General features: G+C 42.7%; 1 protein-coding gene and 1 long non-coding RNA gene across 2 annotated transcripts in view; both read right to left on the bottom strand.

Annotated features, from left to right (window-relative positions):
* Positions 1-2170, bottom strand: part of FAM3D (FAM3 metabolism regulating signaling molecule D) — a 32615-nt gene extending 30445 nt beyond the window's left edge. Inside the window, exon 1 of the mRNA XM_020795369.3 lies at positions 2027-2170. The gene's annotated coding sequence lies outside the window, so the exon portion shown is untranslated. The remainder of the gene's footprint in view (positions 1-2026) is intronic.
* A 372-nt stretch (positions 2171-2542) lies between these two features.
* On the bottom strand, positions 2543-12252 carry LOC144587627 (uncharacterized). Its single transcript, XR_013542792.1, has 2 exons — positions 12122-12252; positions 2543-2721 (listed from the first exon to the last, which is right to left on the bottom strand). It is a non-coding gene; the product is annotated as an uncharacterized LOC144587627 (long non-coding RNA).
* Between the last annotated feature and the right edge of the window lie 9114 nt (positions 12253-21366).

Below are 21366 nucleotides of genomic sequence, written 5' to 3' on the forward strand. Positions count from 1 at the left end.
CCTGCACATTTGCCACTTTTGGACACTTTACAGCTTGAATGAGCATGGAAAGCCCTTAACACAATACAGTAGTTCTATTCTGTCACGACATCCTTTGTTGTCATTAATGCCCTTTGAGAGGAACAACCAGCACTTCCTTCAACTCCCTGTTGTCAGTTATTTCATGAGGAGAGCAGACTTTCAAAACAGGTCAAACTCCTGGTCACACATGGGCTCTGCATACAACCAAAAACCCCGGAAGATCTGGATTCCTGATCACACACAGAGGCTACATGCAATCAGACATGTCTCCTCTTCAGACATCTTGCTGTCCGTGCAGAGAAAGTGATGACAGAAAAGGAAGGATTTGGTTCCTCCTTTCAAAATGTCTGGATTACAGCCAAGGAGGGAATAGCTGAATAGGGCTAAAGTGTCTGTTGTTGCTAATTGGTAACACTAACTTTAGGAACTACAGTGTCCTTGTTGATCCCTCTCTCTTTTTTCATGCCACCCACCAAATAAATATATACACACTGTGTTGAGCACAAATATTGAGCTGCTTTGCACAAGCTTATTCCTACCAAGAATACATAAAAAGAAAGGAGTTACACAATGGACTGCGGTACATCGAAGAAAAGAAGCCACACAGAATAGATGACTGTGAGATGGTTGGAAGTGGCTGTTTATTACCATAAAGCTTGCTTAGTTGTAGCATCTGACTGAGGAATTAAGCTTGTTAAAACAACAACAACAGAGGCTGTTTCCCAAATAACAAAATCTGTAAACAGGAAAGAAAGCCAATAATCTAACATCATCTACTCAGCAGCCTCTAGATCAACGAGATGGAGCTACTCATGTAACACAAAAATTATTTAGGGAGAAAATAATGATATTGTTCAGTGTTATATATTTTTAAAAAAGAAATCTCCTCAACCCCCCCACCACCACCTTTTCTGTTCATAGTTGGACCTGATTTATCTGAGAGGGGCATTGTCTGCTTTTAATCAGAGCTCAAGAAAAGTTAACATTTGAATATAATTCCCCAAATCTCCCTGGCCATGGAAGCTTGAGAGTTTTAGTCCAAAAACAAATAAGGAAACGAAACAAAAACCTTCCCAAAGTTCTGGCTTTTCATATTCCTGAGGCTTTTTCATCAAACAAAATGGGTTCAGTCGGGTATTCTCGGCAACAAAGGCTGAGCTGGTACAAACTGGTGTCTCATAGCCTTGTTCTCATCTCTTGTGCAACATGAACACAGGTGTGTGATTTATAAAAACCACCAGACCGAAGTCAAATTATGATTAAGGGAACTAAAATAGAGGGCTCCCACCTGTGAGCTAGCAATCCTAAGCAGCAGGGCTGGCCCAAGATACGTTGCTACCTGAGGGGAAAGACAAGATGATGTTGTTGTATCATATCATATATGATAGCTGGCTGGACGGGAAACTAATCTCACCTCAGTACTCACAGTATCTTCCAATACAAGGGAGAAGTCAGGATTAGTTAGAAAGCCTGAGAAGAGTTGTGTGTCAGAAGGGAAGATCTGTGGAGAAACCGGCAGGGGGCTCTGCCACTGTTTTCACCACCACCTAGGGGTGATCACCTCACTCTGCCTAATGGCAGGACCAGGCCTGCAATTCAGCTTTCAGTTCAGGGTTGCTTCGTAGCAATGCCTTCCAGCTGCAGTGGTGCTTTTAACCACAGTTTGACACACTGGAGTTAGTTGGCAAGCCTAGTCACAGTCCACAGAGAAATTTTGCCATGGCCACAGGCTGGCAATTTTTCAACACCCTCAACATCGAATGAGACGTTTGATTCAACAAACTGCCACCACTGATCAAGCAATCCAGAGGCCTTCATGCAAAATTATTTCTAATGAAGTCCATTCAGCTGTTCAGCTGCCAGGTCTCAAGTAACCTATAGATGTGTGTGCAAATCTGAGGTTAGATTAAAGCAGGGTATGGCTCAGAGAAACCGGTGTAATTCAATCTAGTAACAGCCTAGTAGTGAATCAAATAGTACTTTATCCACCCTTTTAATTTTCTACCTGGTCTCCTGTATACTTGCTGTTGTTCCACAGTCTCTGTTCCCGAGCTCCTGTCCTCAGCATGTAGGTATGTACTACAGGTGTCCTGATAACCTGCCAGCCGGACCGAATGGGTCTTGGTAGTCAGAGAAGGAGAGCATAAAAGGAGAGAGAGAAGAACAGGCTGGTTTTTATGACTAATCTAACAAACCAGAGGGTTCAATGCACCTGGACAAGCCCAGCCTCTTAGTGAATCACAGGCTGCGGCAAATACCTTCCCACTCCTGCCTTGCATGGCTGGCCCAGTAAAGGTTGAACAAACCAGAGATCAGAATGAGGAAGTGCTTGCTATTGTTTACAAGGAAGTCTAAACTTGGCTGGCACCCAGCGAGAACATTTGAAGGAGCAGACAAAGCGGGATGTTCTGATCATGATTTTCTCACATTGTATTAACTCTCGGTTCTGTGAATGGTCTTTCCTCAGTTTGGCTCCTGGGGTTTTTTGTGGGGTTTTTTTTGTGTGTGAGAAGTGCCAGAATTGCCAGTTCAACAGTGGAGTCTTCAGAGCCAAAGTTGGGTCTTTGTAATGTCACAGAGATGGGTCAGCAGGGAGGCAGATAGGGCACAACCACTTCTCACATACAAAAAAACAAAAAAGTCTAACTTTCTTCTCTTCCAGGGCTTCTTGTCCTGTGGCTGAATTACTCTCCTGCATACCTGAAAAAAAAAACATAGCCAATTCTTTGAGATTTGAGCCACCTCTCTGAGTCCTGACAACCATAACTGCTCCCTGTTTTCTTTAAAAAAGATCATGTACCACAGCAACCAAAACAAAACATAAAACAAAGTCTTATTAGCTTTAATATCTGTCTATTGGGTTATGTTATCTGTTTTAACCACCTTTAAAACCAACAGAGGTATCAGTATGAGTTTTCATGGACTACAGTCCACTTCCTCTAATGCTTTTGTTAGTCTTGGTGGTAGCACAAGACATTATTTTTGTTGGTTTGTTTGTTTTATTTTGTCTTGATGATACTTGCTGAGATGGACTACCTGTTTCAAAACTGGAGTAGAAGAGAAATACAATGCGTAAGCCCCACAGCAAGAACATGCATTTCACAATGCCCTTTGGTTTTCTTTGATAAGTACACTATAAAGTGTAAACAAGAGACAACACGTTACTCTATCAACCACCTTGCTAATACGTCAGAGACAGGAAAGGAAAGATATTTCAGGTGATTAAAAAATAAAAGTCAAATTAGCATTGGGGGTATAGCACTTTACTGACTAATTCAGGATTTGATAAAGCGCATCTTGCTCCCAGTTATTGGACTGCAACTCCTACAAGCTCTAACCAGTATAGTCTTAATGGTTAGGCATGCTGGGAATTGCAGTCCAATGTCTGGAGGGTCTCACTTTGTTCACCCCTGCTCTAGTTCAGATAAGAAATGTTCTAGCATCACAAAAGTATTTGTTTTAAACCCACTCTTTTGTTTCATGCTCCATTAATGACTGGCTAAACTGGTGGTAAGGGGAAAGAGCTTTTTCCCTTCATGTAAAAATGGGTAGGCCAAAAATTGCTCACTCTGTGCACACAATCATCCTTCGAGTCATGACTTTTTCTGCATTTGTGCACAAGCATAAGCCCTTCTAGATGAAAGTGAATGATTTCCAGTTTGTACGGCAGCAAGCGGGAGGTCTTGTGGAGTGCTGTTCCAATCAACAGTTACGCAAACAGGATACTGCCCATAATGTATTGTTTTATGAAGGTATAGTATCGTGTCGTTCTGCCAACTCCTGCGACGTTGCTGGAACCAATCGTATTGGCTCTTCCTTTCCATTGGACCATTTCAGCAATGTGGAGAGGGGGGATCTGCTGCTTGGGTAACAGCCTATCCTCCATATTACCTTACCCGGGCTTCATGCTCTGGAGAGGACACTCCTCGATTCAGAGCATGTTACCATAGTCTCTCGAGACTGAAGGATGCCTATGATGAGTATCATAATCCTCTTTCTTTTAAATAGTATGTAAAATAAGATCCTGTCTGTTTCTTCTTGGCTACCACTGAATCTTAATCTCTCTCCTTTGATTTTGTTGCATTTTCTTCTTGGAAAAATGGGATACAACAGATGTTAGAGACACACATTCCTATGTACGTGCACTTTGACAAACATTTGAACCTATTTATTCAACAAAATTTTAGGGTGGGTCTGGGAGTAAGAGTTGTGCAATCTAGTGAGAACTTACATAAGAACATAAAAAGAGCCCTGCTGGATCAGGCCAAGGGCCTATCTAATCCCGCTCCCTGTATCTCACAGTGGCCCCACCAGAGGCTTCTGGGAGTGCAGGAGACCACTAGAGACCTGTCTCCTGATACCCCTTCCCTGCATCTGGCATTTGGAGGTCCCTTCCTTCTAAGCCTGGAGATTGTACAGCCCCCATCATGGCTTGTAACCTGCGATGGACTTTTCCTCCAGGAATCTGTCCAATCCCCTTTTAAAGCCATCTTGGTTGGTTGCCATAGCCACATCCTGTATCAAGAAGTTCCACAGACTAACAACACGCTGGGTGAAGAAATATTTTCTTGTCTCACTCTCCCAGCACTCAATATTTTCTGAAATTCTCCCCCTCATTGTTCCCATGGTCTCAATGGCATTTCCAAACACAGTATGCAAAACACAGCAGAGAACTTGAAGGCTGATACCAGTTGGCATCAATGCTAGAAAATGTAGTTATGGTGGGAAAGGGTCCAGGTTTAAATAAGCACAGAATGTTCTTCTATCTCCAGGGAAATATCCTTGCTCTTAGTTTGTTTAGCTGCTGGTAATTACTGGCTCACGCAATAACAAATGGACTCAGTGCTGTGGGGCTCTGCCTGTCCACAAATGCAGGGGAGTGTGTCCATTCAAGGAGAAAATAATTATGATTTCCTACCTCAGCTCAGAGTAAGTTTCCTATGCGGAGCCTGGAGCTTTTCTCTTCCTCACTAATAAGAGAGGAAGAGAACTCCCATTGATTTCATCAGCATTTTCTTCAAACATTAAATCACAAGCCTCGTTTGTCTTGCTGCCCACGGGATCCACTCTGAGAAAATGAGACACTGGGGGTGGGTGGGGTGTGCTTAAATATTTTTTTTTGGGGGGGGCAGCTAATTCACCATACATGGCATCTCCCGAACCAGATGATTTGAGAAAGGAAACGCTCATGAAGACAGATTTGCTGCCTGAATTCAGTGTTTTTCCGGTTCTGCTTGCTGCAAGCCCACTCTCTTATGGAACTTACCCCCCTTCCACTGCTGGAGGGGTCTACTGAGCCAGAGTTTACACAGGGGTTCCCACAGCACTGAGGATTCCTCTGCTGCCACTGCTGTCGCTCCCCACACGCTTCCATTATACAGGACTTAAATATGTCACCCTGCTCTCCACATGTTAATCTGCCCATCCAGGCTTAAACCTATTTTGAAGGAGTCTTAAGGCCACTATGAAGATCTCTGGCAGTCACCTACAACCATCACACAAAGGTTTGTCTGCAATCCTTAACAACCACGAAGTGATCTCACGCTGCAGCTTTTGCATTTCCCTTATGTTTCACATTGCTACCTTCCCTATTACTGCATTGATGTCTGTCTACTGAGGTTGCACTTTTTGTATCTGAAGAAGTGGGCCCCAGTCCATGGAAGTCCTTGCCAAATAAAACCAATTCATCCTTGTGATGTCACAAAACTCCTTGTTTGAGCTTGCTTAGAATCTTTGAGTGGAAATTTCAAGAGCTTGGAAATATTACTATTATTGTTATTATGCCTGCTATTGTTACTATATGTATTATTAGATCACAAATTATCACAATCTCCTAGCCTGTGACTGATGGGGTCCAGGAATTATAGTTCAAAATATTAGTTTTTCCAAGCTCTGGAAATTACTTTTCTGCTTGAGAACAAGCTAAGGTGCTGAAAAAGTGAACAATGATCATGAATTGAGAGTTGAAGGAACCACTGCTTGCTCTTGCTTGTACAAGAGCCTGTCTACATTTCTCAAAATACCAACAATATGTAGCATTTTATTTTAGATCAGTGGTTCTTAACCTTTGTTACTCAGATGTTTTTGAACTGCAACTCCCAGAAACCCCAGCCAGCACAGTTGGTGGTGAAGGCTTCTGGGAGTTGCAGTCCAAAACTCCTGAGAAATCCAAGGTTAAGAACCAGTGTTTTAGATGACTCAAGTCTCATGGTTTTTGAGTTGTTTCCTGCATTCCTGAAATGTTCCCTTTTAAAACTGTCTCTAAGGTTCACAGTGGGCTAAAGTCAGTTAAGAAGACAGCATGGGAAAGTAAATGGCCCTCTGCTGGCCGTTTATTTTAACTCGCTTCTGAAGAAAATAATATGATTCAGAGTAAAATAAATACACACTTTAGAATTTATTGTGTGAACGTGAAACTCAGCATGGTTTTTAGATCACAGGTTTTTTGGCTGTGTGATCAGGCCATGAGTTTAAGAAGAGAGGGAACTGTTGATAAGCTAGCAACAATGTAAAAATTGTTATGCTGCATCTTAATAGCAAAAATGTAGAGTTACAACCAGACAGCTCCATGCTTGTCTAATATATTTAAGGTTTAATAGCAGGCCATTCTACTAGTGCCAATTACTTCTTAGTCTTATTAGCACTGGGATAAAACCCTATATAGATGGAAGAGCATCTTCTTCATACCTAATCACTAGACAAAATGCTCCCCACAGGCTTACCCTTATATCTTTGGAATTGAAAGGCCTAGTGAGGTGTTGCTGTTTCAGATTTAGACAAGGACTGTATGAATTAGTGACCTCCCCTCATTAATAGACATGGTCGGGTTTTGCAAACTGAGTGCTGTGGCTTCCTTCATCAAGTCAAAACACCTCAGATTCTGTCTTTGTGTGTGATTAAATATAAAGAAAGGACCATGTCTGGTTGCCCTGGAAAGGGTTGCTTCGCTGAGAGCGATCTCCCTTAAAGCAACCCCATCCACCCAGGTGGGAATCATTCCAGCCTGGCCTCCAGAAGAGCAGTCCTGTCGCTGGAGCAACAAGATCCAGCAACGGATTGGGGTTAACCTGAAATACTGCCTTGGCTGGATGGGTACTGAGAATAATTTTCATAAAAGGCAAAAATAGTATATTTTACTTTTATAATTTAAAAAACTTTTATATTTTAGAGATGTATTCTCTGCTTTTTGCTTGTGTCATTTTGGGCTGTAAGCTCTTGCATTTTTAGAATCTAACTGAAACATTCTCACTGTTCTTCATAAATCATATTTCTATAGTATTTTGGATTGAATTCTGACCCTTCTCTTTAGGTTGGCTTTTCCTTATTGATTGGTGGTCTGAGAGAGTTTTTTTAATTGGCTGTTGTGCTCTGTTAAAGCTGTTGTTTTAAATGTGCCTTAGTACTGATTTTACTTAACATTTTTAATATCATCGTTGTTTAGTCGTTTAGTCGCGTCCGACTCTTCGTGACCCCATGGACCAGAGCACGACACGCCCTCCTATCCTCCACTGCCTCCCGGAGTTGGGTCAATTTCATGTTGGTTGCTTCGCAGACACTGTCCAGCCATCTCATCCTCGGTCGTCCCCTTCTCCTCTTGCCGTCACACTTTCCTAACATCAAGGTCTTTTCCAAGGAGTCTTCTCTTTTTATGAGATGGCCAAAGTACTGGAGCCTCAGCTTCAGGATCTGTCCTTCCAGTGAGCACTCAGGCTTGATTTCCTTTAGAATTGATAGGTTTGTTCTCCTTGCAGTCCAGGGGACCCTCAAGAGCCTTTTCCAGCACCAGAATTCAAAAGCATCAATTCTTCGGCGGTCTGCTTTCTTTATGGTCCAGCTCTCACTTCCATAATTCACGACAGGAAAAACCATAGCTTTGACTATTCGTACTTTTGTTGGCAAGGTGATGTCTCTGCTTTTTAAGATACTGTCAAGGTATGTCATCACTTTCCTCCCAAGAAGCAGGTGTCTTTTAATTTCGTGGCTGCTGTCTTCATCTTCAGTGATCATGGAGCCCAAGAAAATAAAATCTGTCACTGCCTCCATATCTTCCCCTTCTATTTGCCAGGAGGTGATGGGACCAGTGGCCATGATCTTAGTTTTTTTGATGTTGAGTTTCAGGCTGTTTTTTGCACTCTCTTCTTTCACCCTCATTACAAGGTTCTTTAATTCCTCCTCACTTTCTGCCATCAGAGTGGTATCATCTGCATATCTGAGGTTGTTGATATTTCTTCCGGCAATCTTAATTCCGGCTTGGGATTCCTCCAGTCCAGCCTTCTGCATGATGTATTCTGCATATAAGTTAAATAAGCTGGGGGACAATATACAGCCTTGTCGTACGCCTTTCCCAATTTTGAGCCAATCAGTTTTTAATATAATACTTGTTTAATTCTTTCTTAAACAGTTAAATATTTTTATACTTATTCTTTTAGCCTTTAAATATTGTCTTTTTAATTATGTAAGCAGCCTTGGGTCCTTTTAAAGGAGAAAGGTGGGCATACAAACAAACAAACAAATGCCTGCAACTTAAGTTTAGTTTTTATATATTTTAAAGCATTCATGCCTACAATTTTTCCATAGCTCTAACATTTTGGGATGTACAGCTCTAATGAATTGTTGTGCATATAGTATGTAGATAAATAAATGTGAAAAATTAGACAAGCTGATGTTGAATGGAACAATGCAAAAACTTATATCAGCCAATGGGAAAGTTGATATGATTGGTAGTGGATGTCTGATTCCTTTCTGGAATTACCCTTTTGGGATAAATGCCAGGTGTGACAAGCACAGGCTTCTCATTTTACCCTAGAAAGTTCTCTAAAGTTCTGTAGGACTCTTAGGGAGGTGTTTAGGCAACAGACTCCCTGATCTGATGGTTAAAATGGAGATTTATGAGGAACATGTTGTCTCTCTGAGAAAAAAGGAGTTTCCTCAGAGGTATGCGCCTAAGGAATCAGACTTGCAAATTATGTTGGTGCTTATTTTGCAGTGTCCAATCACAAAACAAAGCCATATCAAAAACAAAAGTGGTTCCAAAACAATAATATAAGAATAAGCGATAAGAACCAAAAAAGGAATTGCATAAAACACATAGTTCAAACATGTACTAGATATGGGTCAGTTTATAAGTACACATATGCCTAATAATATAATGTTTTTGATAATGAAGCTCTGCATACTGGAAGTCAGTGAAGTATTGTAATCAAGTATTGGAGGCAGTGTGGGTTAAAAGACCAGCAGTCATAAGATCGAATCCATGCAACGGAGTGAGCTCCCGTCGTTTGTCCCAGCTCCTGCCAACCTAGCAGTTAGAAAGCATGCAAATGCGAGTAGATAAATAGGTACCACCACGGTGAGAAGGTAACGGCGTTCTGTGTCTAGTTGTGCTGGCCACATGACCATGGAAACTGTCTTTGGACAACCGCTGGCTCTACAGCTTGGAAATGGGGATGAGCAGTGCCCCCTAGAGTCAGACATGACTGGACTAAATGTCAAGGGGAACCTGTATTTACGTTTTGTAATCAGAGCTTAGAAGTAACCAGTTATAAGTGACATAGTTATCTTTAACTGGTTACCTTTTGAATAATGCAACAAAGAATCACAGTTACTGTTATGCTGTACTGACTGACACAAAAGGCACTTAGACATCACAAGAATCATAGAATAATTGAGTTGGAAGGGGCCTATAAGGCCATCAAGTCTAACTCCCTACTCAATGCAAGAATCCAAATCAAAGCAGATCTGACAGATGGTTGTCCAATTTTCTCTTGAATGCCTCCAGTGTTGGAGCACGCACCTACTCCTGAGGTAATTGGTTCCATTGTCACACTACTCTAACAGTTAAGAAACTGATATTCTTGATATTTAGCCCAAGTCTGGATTCCTGTAACTTGAGCCCTTTATTGCGAGTCCTGCCCTTTGGGATGATCAAGAACAGATCCTGCCCCTCCTCTGTATGACTAGCTTTCAAGTATTTGAAAAGTGCTATCATATCTTCCCCTCAGTCTTCTTTTCCCAAGGCTAAACATGCCCAGTTCTTTCAGTCTTTCCTTACAGAGCTTGTTTTCCAGTCCCCTGATCACCCTTGTTGCCATCATGTGAACTAATAAGAATTATAGAAGAACTACAGAGCCGTAAGAGGCCCTATGGATCATCAAGTCTAACTCCTGCTTAAGTGGCACAGTGCGGAATCTAACGCCGAACCGCTGGCTCTGTAGCCAGATACTAAACCAATGAACCCCCCATCATAACAACTTTAATCTGGGTACCATATTTTTGTTAAGGGTCTACAGTTCAATCCTACACTGTGCTGCCCTCTTTCTATCTACTTTTGAGCGCATCCTTGCATTTTCTCCTGAGGAGATCGCTGTAACTCAGTTCCTGTTCTCAATCACAACACACAGGAGTGCAGGTTGCTGTTAAAATGACACACAGAGTTTACTTAACGGTAAAGTGAACACATCAAAACTCTGGAACAGGTAATTAACTTGATCACAACAGAGTAAGCAATAAATGATTAGTAGTGCAATAATATCACATCCATCACGACTCGTCAACTCCCTGATTACTGGGTGTAATTTTCAAGAGCTTTGCGAGGAGGAAAGAAAAGTCCCTTCCATAATGAACATTACCTCAATACTGAAAAGGCTTGAAGAAGGAGACTAAGGTGCAACAAACAATTCAGCAGTGACTCTTGGTGTCTTATTAAAGGCCTGTCCAGTTTTCTTTTGAAACAGAAGCAATGTTGGGGTGTGGAAGAAACACAACATCAAAACTCACTTAAATGTTTCTTATGTGCAAAAGCTCCTCCATAGCTACTGTACATCTTAGGGAATCATGTTACACTTTTAAAACTTAACCCTTTGAAAAAGAAGTATAGGGTTAACTTTTTAAAAAAAATGTATTTATGAAGAATATGGGAAACCTTTCCTCTCTCATATACAAATGAGAAGTGGCTCTTCTAAAGTAAAGGTTGCAATGAAACATGCCTGCATCGTATGAAATCAGAGTGAGTTTTTTTTGTTGCAAGCTACTGTTCTGGTTTTTTTGGTCCATTTATGCAGTGGTAGTCAAACGATGGATACCATAGGACCTGAGGTTAATTAAACTTGTGTTAATTACTTTGCAGGTAGCTGTAGGAAAAGCAGGAATTTCATGCAGTAACAAGGGCTGGATTCGATAATCCACAGAGTCCCTTCCAGTTCTGCAGTTCTAAGATCATTATTCTAAGATTATATTATTACGTTTTACAGAATGGCATGAAGCAAACCCTACTGGTCCTACCTTTAGGCAGAAGGAACCAACAGCCTCAACAGCAGATGGTAGTGATGGGGGCAAACAGGGATGGTGAACACATGTTGCTGCTTTGCTCTTACAATTAGGAACGTAGAAATAAATGCAGAGCATGGGATGGGACCGAAATATGACCTGCAGGCTTCACAAGGATGTGAATACGCACTTGCTTTAAGACCAAGACATTCAGGAAGTAAAATTACATGGCAGAAGCACAAAGCATGGGAAAGTGACATTTTTTTTTGTCTACAACATCCAGAATCTCCCAGCTTGGATATTTTTGCTGAACCACTGCTTTTTTCCATGATGTTGTAGAGCAGAGACAGGCAAAGTTTAGCCTGGGTTTGCATGAGACTCAGTGCTGGTTTTGCCGCACCCCCAATGCTTCTCCACCTCCCCAATCTTTTCCACCAAAAAAGAGGGGTTATTTCTCATCTCTAAGTGTGACCATTTGCCTTTTAAGCAGGGTGAAGGCCCAGTGGTACTGTTCAGCTACGAGAACAATCTGATGTTCAGAACCAGATAATGGATATTGATTGATTAACTGTTCCTTTTGGGGGAAATTTTCATCAGCCCATGGAGCCCCCACAGGCTCCAAGAGACAGAAAACCTGGTCCCTTCAAGCTACCCATTCCTGTTGTAGAGGAAAGGAAGATCATCGTTCAGCTCTTTTCTGTTAGCCTGGTAGAATGCATAGAAAGGAACGTCGCTAGTTAAAAGGCTCCGCTCTTGCTTATCTATGCTGGCCATAAAGAACAAGGTATCTCTTCTTTGTGTGTGTGTGTGTGTGTGTGTAATACAGAGTACTCACCTATTAGGAGGCAAACTAGTAAATTCTTTTGCAAAGAACCAAACCTCATTAAACTCCAAGGAGCTTGCTCTGGAGCGGGTGTGTTCTGAAACATTTTCTGGTCTGATGTGAAGAATAAGATGGCACTCCCCTTCCTGTTTTATATTCAAAAGCCAGCTAGACTGGCTGCCGAACCTTCTGTCAACAGTAGCACAGGGACAGGGTCTCCCAGAAACCTGAAGGCAGCAGAAAAAGTTGTGAGGAGGCAGGCCAGACTACTTAGCTCACAACTCTCTCCTCCAATTCCTGGGGTCTGCTGCCCAATTCCCGCCTCATTTTGCCAAACAGTAGGGCTGGAATTGCTTCTGCGCAGACATGGCCAGCACTTTGCTGTTTACCCCTTAAGATTTTTTTTTTTTTTTACTTAAATGAGGTCCCTGTCTTTTGAATATTATGCAGGAGCCTTCAGGAAAGGCAGGGAACAAATGGTTCTAATTACAAATTGTTCTTTTTTTTAAAAAACTTTTTTTATTCAAACTAAAATGTGGCTCAGCGGGGTAGAACACGCAAACATATGCCTCTTGCCTGTTTATGCAAGGACATAATTTTCTGTTGTCCCAAAGGTGAAGAATGTCCTGTTGTGATAAAAAGAGATGTGATAAAAGATGTCCTTTTTATGGCTACTTCCCGGCCAGAGAGTGAGGATCCTCTGCTATAACTCATGACATTCTCTGCTCTGCGCGATCAGGCATGAGGTGCCTCGGGCTGCTTCTTTAGCACTCACTTACGTAATTGGCAAAACAGGAGCATTAATTGTACTAATGCACAAGGCCCATTAGCAAGCTGCTTATGCATTCAACAGGCTTTGCCAGGAGGGCAGGGCAAAGGGCTTCTTTTTTTTTGCACTAAAGCTTATGGTTGAAATAGTTTCAAGGAGAGCAGGGTAGTAAAACCCTCAGATTGTGAGCAAAATGGGTATGAAGAGAGAAGTGGATGTTTGGTAATGATTGACTGTGGAATTAAAAGAAGAAGGTGCCTGCATTAGATTTTGTGATCCTAGCGGTCAAGATAACATGGAAAAACATAAAGAAAACATTTTTTTAATCCTTGTGTTACCTTAACGACTAACTGCTATAATTTTAAGGTTTTTGTCTTTTTAATTTTTCTTTGGGTTTTGATTGATGGCTTGTACAGACTTGTTGTTGTTGTTTAGTTGTTAAGTTGTGTCCGACTCTTCGTGACCCCATGGATCAGAGCACGCCAGGCCCTCCCATCTTCCACTGCCTCCCGGAGTTGGGTTAAATTCATGTTGGTCGCTTCGATGACCCTGTCCAACCATCTCATCCAACCATCTCAACCTTCACACTTTCCCAACATCAGCATCTTTTCCAGGGAGTCTTCTCTTCTCATGAGATGGCCAAAGTACTGGAGCCATGGCTTCAGGATCTGTCCTTCCAGTGAGCACTCAGGGTTGATTTCCTTTAGAACGGATAAGTTTGTTCTCCTTGCAGTCCAGGGGACTCTCAAGAGTCTCCTCCAGCACCACAGTTCAAAAGCATCAATTCTTCGGCGGTCACCTTTCTTTATGGTCCAGTTCTCACTTCCGTACATCACTACAGGGAAAACCTGAATAGCTTTGACTATTCCAACTTTTGTTAACAACTTCTAAAGATGAGACTCTTTCTAGTAATGTCAAAACATTGTCTGTAGGTGGTGCTGTTGTTCAACCCATGCACCAGACCACTGTTTTTTTCCCTCTCTCCCCCCTCCGGTTTCTCCCAGCTAGGCTTTCTATATACATCACAGCATTTCTAGGAGAGGTAAAAGGTGCTGCCTCTTCCACCATTAAAAACAAAATAGAATTGAAGCCAGTCCATGCATGGTTTGTAAGCTTTCAGCACATTGTCCGATCAAGCCCACCAGCATTCTGCTTCTTTTGTTTCCTCCCGGGTCTCTGGAACCAAAAGGATGATGCAAACACTAAATGTTTCAGATGAGGGTAATTATTTTGTATTAGCCAAATTCACAGAGTGTAGACACAGAAAATAAGCCTCCACTGATTACCCTGAATGCTGCATTTGTCTCATTTTCCAGTGCAGTAATTACGCTTGCCGCAGAAAATTAGTTTAGGGTTGCAGTTTGTCAAAGCTTCATTCATCACCCTTTTACCTAAGATAACCATGTCATTTCCAAAAGGTTATATTCTGTATTGTCCTGAAACCAGTGTTGCCCCCTGCTCTGGCAGGTGTGACCACGTGCCTGGTCACGCAAACCATTGTGAGCCTTTGCACGTGGCAGGGAGGATGCAAGAGCAGAAGGAATACCTAAATGAATCGGAAGATGATGGAGTCTGTAGGGAATAAGGGGTCCGTAAGGTCTTCGAGTCCAACCCCTTGCTCAAGGCAGGAACCCAAATCAAAGCAGATCTGACAGAGGGTTGTCCAATTTTCTCTTGAATGCCTTCAGTGTTGGAGAGTTCACCACCTCCCATGGCAATCGGTTCCATTGTTGTACTGCACTAGCAGGAAGGTTTTCCTGATATTCAACTGAAATCTGTACGTTGAGCCCATTGCTGCGTGTCCTGCACTCTGGGATGACACAGAACTAGAGCTGAGCACAAAACAAACCACAAAGGACACCCCCCCCCCAAATCAGGCCATTTTGTGGTTCATTCGGGGGCACCTTGGGAAAACATTCCTACCCAGAATTAATGAAACACTGAACTATTATTGGTGCTGGCGATTCCTATGCTTCATTTCTATCTCTCCCAGAAGTCCCGAATCACACAAATCACAAAACAGTTCATTTTGTTGGAAAGTTTGTGAAAGTTTGTGGCTGGTGGTTTGTGAATAGCAGTGAACCACGAACCACCACGAACCACCATTTTCTTGTTTCGCTTTTTTGGTTTTGGAACAGATCCTACCACTCCTCTGTGTGGAAATGTCCCCTCATCTGTATGACTCCCTTTCAAGTATTTGAAAAGTGCCTTCCTATCTTCCCCCCAGTCTTCTTGTCTCAAGGCTAGACCTGCCCAGTTCTTTAAGTCTTTCCTCATAAGGCCTGGTTTCCAGCCCCCTCATCATCCTTGTTGACCTCCTTTGAACTTACTCCAATTTGTCTGCATCTTCTTATATTTGCAGTGTCCAGAATGGGAAACAGCATTCTGTGCTAAATGCCCGTTGTTCTGTTTCATGTTTGCAGAACAGGAAGGGGTACTGGCTTGAGTGTTTGAAATACAGTGGTGCCTCGCTAGACAGTTACCTCGCATGACAGTTTTTTTGCTAGACATTGACTTTTTGCGATCGCTATAGCGATTCGCAAAACAGTGATTCCTATGGGGGAATTTCGCTGGACAATGTTTGCTCCCTGCTTCGGAAACCGATTTTCACTAGACAACAATTTTGACAGCTTCCTCCGCGCTCACAAAACAGGTGTTTTCGGGACCTAAGCTGTGCAAGACAATGATTTAAACAGCTGATCGGCGGTTCGCAAAGCGGCTTTCCTATGGCCGATCTTCGCTACACAACGACGATTCTTCCCCATTGGAACGCATTAAACAGGTTTCAATGCATTCCAATGGGGAAATGCTTTTCGCTAGACAATGATTTCGCTAAACAGCAATTTCAGTGGAACGGATTATCATCGTCTAGCGAGGCACCACTGTAGTCATAGTCCTATTTGGATCCTAGAGAGCTATGGAGACAGGAAAGACTGGGGAGCATGAAGATGCAACGGCCTTTCAAAAGCCTAAGGGTAGCCTTTGCTTGTACATAAGACCTCTCTGCTGTGCCTCACCCACCTCACCCCCAGTTTGGACCACTAGTTATGAGCACACTCAGCAATTTTAATTGATGAATAGCTTTTGTGTGGCGGGAGAGTGTTCTCACTTGGCTTGCAATGTGTTTTCACAGTTCTTGAAGGGAGCTGGGATAATGTGGGTTTAATCTTGGGAGGAACAGACTGAAAGGATTGGCCTTCTATAATCTTTTAGGGCAGAAGGATGTTCTCCCCATCCCTGTATCTTGAAAAAACAAAAACAAAAAACAAACAACATCCTTTGGGCCAGTCCCTGGCCCTCTGTTGCCACACTTCGTGGTCATAAGAGGGAAGGTACAGCATAGCTTTCCCCCTATGGACATTCCAGAAGGTACACCACCTGGCGTTCTGCAGATTGGCACATTGATAACATTTACACAGTACATGGAAAAACACCTTGGACAATACTGTATGTAAATCAAGGCTGAGCTACAGCTTCTCTGATCCACAGCTTCAGACGTGGTGTCTGAGAGAACAGCTGGGTCTGTCAGTCAGTTCTTCCCACTCTCTCCACTCCTCTTTCCCCTTCAAATCATCAAGTGTCTCTATAGGGAATGTGTAACCACCAGGATCTTCTGGTTCTTTGCTGTAAGGCTATGAGTTCAGGAATAACATAAGATAAATAATAAGCTTGTAATTTGTTCCTTTTAAATTTAAAATTTTTGTTTCACTGGCTTTTGTATTGTACTGTAACTGTTTTAAATTACTTCTATAGTTTCAGGAGGTGTGTGGCTCCATTAAGTAGGAATGTTTTTTTTTAACCAAAGTCTGATGGCATGTAAGGGGCAGCTTGTGGTCCAAGCAGTGGAGACTTAACACACACACCCCCCAATTTGGGGGCATGTCTTTGCTCCACAGTTACTAGCTGCCTGTAGTAATATTGTTTTATTTAAAAGTAATTAATGGTTACTGTTTTATTCAGGGTGTCTAATAAGCAAGGAAAGGTTTTCTTGAAAAATATTGGCTATCGCATCAAGTGCTCTGGAAATCCTTGCAATGGTAAACTGTAACTCCTTATTTTCAGAATTCACTTCCCAAACGCTGCGATCATGACACGAAAGGTTTCCTAAGGACTGAACTGTTACACAGGTGGAACAAGGTCACTATAACTCTCGTATGCATATTCTGTCCAGTAAAGACTGGACAGAACTGGTGAACAGGTGGACCAAGGACCATATAGCTCTCGTGTGCATGTCTTTAGCACTCCCTCAGTGTGCGTTCAAGAGGGACAAACATTTCTGGAATGTCTTCTGAGCACATGCCTGGGAGTTAGAGGCGAGGAGAGGCGCACGCCTCGCCCTCTGCCAGTTCCAGCAATAAATGCATGCCCACGCTTCTTAGTCACAGAACTCCTCAAGGATGCAAATCAGATAAATTACCGAGCGGAGCAGCTCAAGATCGTCACCCATTTTTTTCTAAGAAACATACTAGCTGTGTGAAGGAAAACGAAGGGAATCCATGGGAGCTTCGGGTTACGCCGCCCGGCAGTCCCTGTGCGTGTGGGGTGTGTGGCCCAAGGCAGCTTAATTTCGATTTGCTCTTTTGACAGCTGCTGTAACGCTCGCTATCTATTTCCCATTGTCAACTATCCTCTCGACTCCTGGGCTATGGATGGCAAGAGGCCTGAAGGAACAGCAGGCATCCCAATGCCCCTTAGCGGGTCTGTCTTTTCAGAGGCAGGTGCGCCTGATGGAGGAAGCGGAGCACATCCAACAGGCCTGGCACATGGCCTTCTTCAGACTTGTTGCAAATGCGAGAAGGGGAATTCCCCCCCCCCTCAGTGCACCTTCCCCCTCCCCACACTCATTTCTTCTTCTGTCAGCCTTTGTGGTCCCCCCCTCTCTCCCAACTACAGGCTGAAAGGTAAAATGGTACAGTAAGCTAAGGAGCTGTTTTATTTTTGGCTGTAAATTTGGGGTTGCCCTATTACCCCTGCTCACTGGGGTGTTCCCAGGTTTTAGACTTGCTGTCTAGGAGGGATGTTGGTAAGTCGTTGGGTCCGAGTTCCAAGACCGAGTCTTTGGCACCAAGTCCCAAATCTGAGTCCCTATTAAAAACAAGCTTTCTTCCCTAGATGAAAAAGGGAGGAGTGGTTGGGTTCCGAGTCACATGTCTAGTCTGAGTCATTGAAAAAATTGAGTCACTGGTATGACCTTAAGTTTGATTTGACAGTCAGTCCCTGTGACTCGAGTCCTAATCCCTGCTAACTAGTGCTCATTTAGCCCATCAACCTGCTTGGATTCAAAGTGTTTAGTATATATAGGGTCAAATCAGCTCATCTACTGAAGATGTAGATATACAGTACTGTACAGTATATCTATCTATCTATCTATCTATCTATCTATCTATCTATCTATCTATCTATCTATCTATCTATCTATCTATCTATCTATCTATCTATCTATCTATCTATCTATCTATCTATCTACAGATATATATATCTGTCTATCTATCAGATAGATAGATCTGTGTATATATATCTGTACTGTATATCTACATCTGCAGTAGATGAAATGATTTGACCCTTGTCCAGCAGGCCAAGGCAAAGAGGTATTCCCGAAACCAACAAAACCAGGGAGCTGGATGGGGGACAGATTTTATTTGTCTTCAGTGTGGAAGGAATTGTCCCTCTCGAATTGGCCTTCTCAGCCACACTAGACGCTGTTCCAAGTCTTCCATACAGAGCATGTTACCATAGTCCCTTGAGACTGAAGGATGTCTAATCTAATCTGATATCTACATCTATTTAATATCTATGCATGTAGATAGATTCATATGTTTCTAGCCGTAATAGAACTGGAGGCATAAGGTGAAACAAACCTTTCCACATCTATAATGTATACTGACACAAGTCATCCACAGATGAACAGGAGCTCTCGGACACATGAGCCAAAGATTTTGGGTAACTGTTGCAGTTGTGGGGCATGCTTGATCCTTCGTACCTTTCTTCCAGTTCATCATGGTGGCGTCCATGGCTCTCCTTTCTTCATCTTACCAACACAACAACCCTGTGTGGTAGGTGAGGCAGAAAGACTGTGTCACGCCCAATATCACCCAGTCAGTTTCACGGATGAGTGGCCGGTAGGGGAGACTCTATCAGGCTGTGGTCTTTCATTCTGACGGCTACACTATAGTAACTCCTTAGCTGGTGTGAAACACAGTATGCGTATATATTGAACGATATATACTCATATCTGTTGACTGAAGCGGAGGATGATTTTCTGCCACAAATGCATCCAGTATGCAACCCAAGCTTGTTGTTGCCACATTATTTGTAAAGCAGCCTTCTGTGGTACTGGTTAATTAATTAAAGTATTATACACAGGTTTATTGATGCTTCCTATTGATATTTTAAGGTTCCGGCAGCTCCGCTGGGCAAATAACGTATTTCTTAGCATAGTTAACAAACACGTCTTTTCTGTCAAATGGTACTGCATTTCTAAACCACCCAGGACTCTGGGAGTGGGGAGGTGGCAGTCTTGCACTTGTGTACATCTTCCATCGTCCGTAACCTCCTGGGAGTCGTAGTGATGTTCCTTGGAGGACCGCTCTGTGCTTGCAGGCTGGATAAATATTGCAAAGCACTTTCATATTTTAAAAGTGTTCCATAAGAGCTAAAAATATCTAAGAGAGGTGAAGGAAGAACATCCTTGTGAAGATATTGTCAGCAAGCAAAGCTCTGAGGAACATCTTGAGACCAACATCTGCACATTCTTTCTGAAGTGTAAACAACTTTCTGAGTCAGTCAGGGTGACAGTCACAGCCCTTGCTCTGCCTAAAGCAAGTAACTATTATGAGAACCTTATATATATATACTTATAAAATATATAAAAAGAAGAGGATGTACATGCTCTTGTGCCTTCTTGCCAAATTACCCATGGCAGAGTTCTAAAAGGAATGCCAACATTTATTTATTTAATTAATTTATATGCTGCCCACTCTACCCAAAGGTCTCTGGGCGAAACTGGTTGAGTTACTATTGGTCATGCTCCCTAAAGACATTTCTAAGCTTATTAGCAGTGCTTTATTAAATGTGTGTGTTTTTTTTAAAAAGTGATAGCCATGCTTTTATTAAAAGGTCCAAAGATACCAGTACAATACCGGACTTCTCCAGTTCATGGCAAAAACCAGGGAAAAGTGAGGTGAGTGGTCTGGTAAATTTGTCAGCTGGTTTCTGAAGGCTACATTTTGAAGGGCATTGCAGCAGGCCAGGACCTCTTTGCTCTGGGGTGGATCTGATAAAATGGCAAAGTAGAAGTCAGGTTAAGCAGGTGCATAAAAGGGGGGGAAGGAAAGGAAATTAATGCCTAGAGCAACATTAATTAAATTGCTTGGACAGCCCCAGGCCTCAACCTGCTGCCCTCAAAGCAGGGATTTGCCTGACACACACACTTGTTGGTTGTTGTGGGTTTTTCGGGCAACACACTTGTTGCTTCAAATGGCTGCCAAAGTCTCACCTGCAGCTGCCTGTCTCCTTCTCTGTCCCTCCGTCCCTCCCTCCCCCACCCTCTGTGTGTGTGTGTGTGTGTGTGTGTGTGTGTGTGTGTGTGTGCGTGCGTGTGCGCGCGCCTTTCAGGTCACTGCGGATGAGCATTGACTCTGAGACAGCACCCCTCCCCCAGCATTTTCCTCAAAGCCTATAATGTTATTTTTGAGAAGAATGGATATAATGCACGGAAGTCATCCATTTCCCATCACTACCGATTTTGTGTGGGAGAAGGCAGGTGGGTGCAAGTCTGTTGTAAGTGCAGAACAGAACTACTGGGGTAATGGCAGTCTTGTAAGAGTAACACAGAGATAAAAAGTACGTAACAGCCTGTGACTGTGAAAATAATCCACCACCAGAACTCTTCCAACACATTGGGGTGTCTGTCTAGGAGGGAAAGGGAAAGACGAAAGCATTAAAAAGAGACTATTCGAAAGGGAATGTTTGAGGGTTTCCTAAACCCCTGGTTATTCTCTTGACTATTTTAGGGTAGCACTTGCATACTGGGACCCAGCGCGGTGTAGTGGATGGAGTAAGGGACCAGAACTCAAGAGGCCTGGGTTCAAATCCCCACTCATCTGAAGGGGGTGGCACTGATAAAACTAGTGATTAAACATATCACTTACCTCAACTTGAAAGCCCTATTAAGTCTGGGATAAGTCGGTTCCAACTTGATAGCACAGAACACGCACACACACACATATTGCAAAGTAATACAGAACGCATAATCCCCAAAAAGAGAACAGTGTTTTGCCTAAAATGTGAATGCATTCCTTGACACACAATTTTTTTTTTAAAAAAACACCAATTACTGTAAGAAAATTAGAAATAAATACATCACAATGTAGTGAGGAAGATTTTGACCAGACAGCTTGAATGGTCACTCTGTTTAGGTGTGGTCATTGGCTAAATAATGTTAGTATTTTCCACCAGTTCCCAGGTCCTGCTTCCTTCCTTTCTATAT

Source organism: Pogona vitticeps, chromosome 2, assembly GCF_051106095.1.
Source record: "Pogona vitticeps strain Pit_001003342236 chromosome 2, PviZW2.1, whole genome shotgun sequence".
NCBI classification, from domain to species: Eukaryota; Metazoa; Chordata; class Lepidosauria; order Squamata; family Agamidae; genus Pogona; species Pogona vitticeps.